General features: G+C 43.2%; 1 long non-coding RNA gene across 2 annotated transcripts; it reads right to left on the bottom strand.

Moving 5' to 3' along the window:
* Nucleotides 1-588: 588 nt before the first annotated feature.
* Nucleotides 589-4,271, bottom strand: LOC127753140 (uncharacterized). Of its 2 annotated transcripts, none has more exons than XR_008012487.1 (4): nt 3,833-4,271; nt 3,434-3,677; nt 2,415-2,603; nt 589-1,128 (listed from the first exon to the last, which is right to left on the bottom strand). It is a non-coding gene; the product is annotated as an uncharacterized LOC127753140 (long non-coding RNA). The 2 variants fall into 2 exon arrangements; XR_008012488.1 differs by having other exon boundaries at nt 3,434-3,574.

Below are 4,271 nucleotides of genomic sequence, written 5' to 3'. Positions count from 1 at the left end.
AATTAATAAATACAATTGCCTTCTCAGGACTCTATCCATGTACGGCAATCATCTTGAAGCACCTCAATTCAACCCAATGTCATACACCAAATTATACTGTCAGAATCGGCTGCATCAGCTCACCTAGTCTGACTCAGACCTAGCCAATCCTAATCGTAGCCGATCTAGACTTCAGCCGATTCTTGCTCTGTTCTCGGATCAATCTCCGCCTTCGACTCCACCTTGATCTAATCTCCTTTTCCGATGCTGATATTACCAAATTTGGTCGTTAACACCCCGCCGCCGCGTCGCCGGCTGCCGACGCCCTCCTCCTCTCCCTCCTCGCATTGCCGGCCTCAGCAGACTCACAGTCGCAGAGAACGGAGAGAGAGAGAGATGAGATAGGAGAGAAGAGAGGAAAAGAGAGATAAGGCTAATGTGGCAATGCTGACAGGTGGGGCCCATGCTGACTCACCCGCCACGTCAGACAAAACCGGGGTCAAAACCACCGGAGGACCTTAAGTGAACGGTTTTGTTAGTTGAGGGACCTTCGATATCTGGTTTTGCGGTTGGGATACGATTTTGTAACTCGATGACAAGTTAAGGGACCTTCGGTGTACTTTTCCCTACCAGAAATGAAATCTTCACCTAGGTCAAAAAAATATACAAAAAAACCTTCAACCTTATAAATATACAAAACCGTGCATCTTAACAAAATAAAAAATAAATGGCCCACATGTAGTGAGAAGAAAAAAAATATAGGGTCCGCATCTCCTCTCTTTTCTTCAATCTTCTCTCACGGTCCCGACAAAATAAGGCAGGCCGGCGCAATCTCCAGCGGTCGCCACAGCGGACGGCGGGAGCATGTGAGCGGGCGACGACACGGGCACGGGCACTTATTCCTTTCTTATACCAAAGTAGTTCATGGGCCAAAGTCGCTTTCTCTGTATATTCGGCGGGTGACATGCACCGGGATATTTTGGTGTTAATCATGAGTTGGGTTTGCCACTCGGGGTTCCAGTCCTTCTGGCGTAATTTATTGTTGAGAATAGTTACTTGTGACAAAATAAAATTGCTTATATTACTTGTAACACGCAGCAGCAAAATTCCCAAGCATAGTTCCAAACCAGCAACAGAGTCCTTCAAAACCTAAAGGCAATAAATAAAGGTAACAAAAGGTTAAAGTTCAATTTGCTTACATTCGATTAATATAATACCAACCAAAAATCCAAAATATATGTTACACTAACCAGAAACCCAAACAGTTCAGGCACTACCGTAAGTACATGGTGATTATGTACATGCTTTCTAATCACCATAGATTTACTAAGTATAAAAAATAATCAGAAATAACCTACATTTCCATGGTGCTGATTATAAATGAGGGGGGGGGGGGTGTTGCATGATGGAATATAAACTGTGATTATCATAGATGAACTAAGCTTTTACAACAGTACTTTATATAAATTTGGAAAAGGCTGAAAATAATTTAGGAATTAATCGTAGAACTGACACTCGAATTAGTCCAACTATAACTGAGAATGTCGAAAATATACATAGGAGAAATGGAAAGTTTGTAAATGCCTAAATAACCCCTTAAACCCTGCCGTTTGAAAATGCCAACTACAACTAGATGTGAAACACATCAGGATAAACAATCATGGCAAGTAAATAAATCCACTTATAATTTGGTTACAATTTATGTATCTGTTTACAATTGCATAACTTCACTCACTAATGGCCAACAAGGAAATAATAATGTTTAACAAGCTCAAATACTTCCCATTAGAATATGATCAAAACTATGGTGCATAGTTGCACACCTTTTACAGCAGGCAATGTACATTTAGACACAATCAGGATGATCCACGCTAGAGCTCAAATGTTGTCTGCAAGTTCTAATTCATTTAGTACAATGATGCCTGACCAAAATTCCAAGCCAAGCAGCTTTGCATGAAAGCCCAGCCCCCATCAATTGCATATTTGCATCCCTCAATAATAAAAGCTCTAACGATATCACGTTATGTGTGTATCATGTAATGGACCCAGACACTTTTCTAGACATAGGAAATCTGGATGTGTTTTACCACAATATTAAACCAAGTGCCAGATTGATCAGCCTAAATCTACTATCTAAGTAATAACCAAAGGTAGGAGTGGGACTCATGCACCCTATGAATATCCCACGGTAAAGACAGCCCCCCCTATTTATCATGAATTGACCCAAAAGAGTAGCAGAATCCTAGGATAGATCATGATATTTCAAATCCATGGCGAACACAAAATTAAAGATAATCACACAAAGAATGTGATATACCCATACACAGACATATCTAACCAAATTCAATTGCATGATTACACAAGCACATGGAAACATACATGGAAAAATGACCACTATTAAAATTAACTGCGAGAAAGTATCGATAAACCCGTACCAACGTAGCGTGAGCAACAGTGTAGCAGGCAACTTGGAAAGTGGGGACGTTGTGGTGGCCAGTTCCTGATATCCATTCACTGGATACACCAATTTGAGACAAATCATCTCTAGCAGCTGGATAGCGCCATGGATCCCTGAATTGTTAGCTCACTCTAGCTTTGTTGCCATTAAGGCAGCCATCAACCTCCTAAAATCCACATGAACCAATTAACCAAGCCAATATCCAAAATCACCTTATAATCATGCTGAATTCATCAAAATGAGGGAAAAATCCGAATATTCAACTTCACAATCAAGAATATTCTATCAAAATCTGAGAAAGTACACGTTCAACAACCCAAAAACACAGCTTACCCCACAAATTACAATTGCACATTTCAATTTCTCAATATAATAGCTCCAAACAATATCATGTAATGGAGAACCATCGATGTGCATGAAGCAGTGGCTAAGACAAGTTCTTAAGTAATCTGGAAGGGTTTTTATCACAATAAAAACCAAGTGCCAGGTACCTAAGAGGCTAAGTGTACTATCTAAGGCCCTGTTTGATTTAGATTATTGAACAGATTATCTACTTGATCATAGGAATAAATTATTAAATAATTTAATAAATAAGCTTAACAGAATGTTTAAAGCAAGTGGTCTAACATTTTGGTAGAACAAGTGCTTTGAGGAAACAGTAATTTAAAAGCATGGAGCAAATAATCTGAAAAGTAACTAAACAAAGGAGACATTCATGCAACCTATGTACGACCCATGGTACAAAGAGATCCCCTCAGTTATCACGAATGGACCCAAAAGAGTAGCAGAACCGTTGAACATATCACAATATAGTTTTTCCACGGGTAGATAACGATATATCAAATCCTTGCCGACACAAAATTAGAGATGTCATAAAGAAAGTGATATGCCCATACACAGACAGACCAGAACAATACGATTGCATGATTACAATGACACATTAAGAAAATGAGTGCAATTAAAAGTAACTGCGACAAAGTTTCCATGAGTCCTTACCACCGCAAGGTGAGTATCGCTGTAGCAGGCAACCTGGACGGTAGCTGTGAAGTTGTGGTGGCTCCATCCAAGCCATGGTTCCCCGAACTTCTATCTCGCTCTAGAAGCTTCGTGACATTCAGGTGGCCTGATATCAACCTCCTGGGAATCCAACAGCATGACCCAATTAACCGACGCAATCTCCAAAATCGCCTTATTGCCATGCAGATTTCATCAAAACCAGAGCAGATCCCCCATAATTCAACTGAGTGATCAAGCATATCGCATCAGAACCAGTGAAATTCCGAGTCGAATAACCAAAATCACGGATTACCCTCGTAACAAAAAACACTAGGAAGACAAATTCCCCAAACCCCTCAAGGTCCACGGACCACGACTCCACCTGAGGAATACCCTTACCTTGACAACCGAAGCGCTCGAGGTGCTCGCCTCCGCCACCAAAAAGCCCGCAGCCGCCATGGCGTAGCCTCGTAACATCCCCGCTCGCCTCGTCTGCTAGGGTTTCGGCGAGCGAGAGGAACCAGGCCGGCCGGTGTGCGACTCGCGCAATGGTGGGAGCGGACGCAGCGAATCCGATGGCGCCGCGTGGCGGCTCCTCCTCCGCATACGGCTAGGGTTCGGACGGGAGAAGGTGGTTGATGTGATGCACTCGCCGTCGTCGCGGCCGCCGCCGCAGCCGCTCTCATCCATCCTTCCTTGTACTACCGGTTGCCGGTGGCCGCGGCGTGGCGCGGCGCCTCCGCCCGATCGATCTCGCTGCGCGATCGGGCAGCAACGGCTCTAGCCGCTAGGGTTTTGGGAGCAACGCGAGCGGGAGCGGGAGACGTCACGAGATGAA

This window comes from Oryza glaberrima, chromosome 10, assembly GCF_000147395.1.
Source record: "Oryza glaberrima chromosome 10, OglaRS2, whole genome shotgun sequence".
Taxonomy (NCBI): Eukaryota; Viridiplantae; Streptophyta; class Magnoliopsida; order Poales; family Poaceae; genus Oryza; species Oryza glaberrima.
Note: the sequence above shows the minus strand (reverse complement) of the source record. Positions and strands in the feature narration are given on the sequence as shown.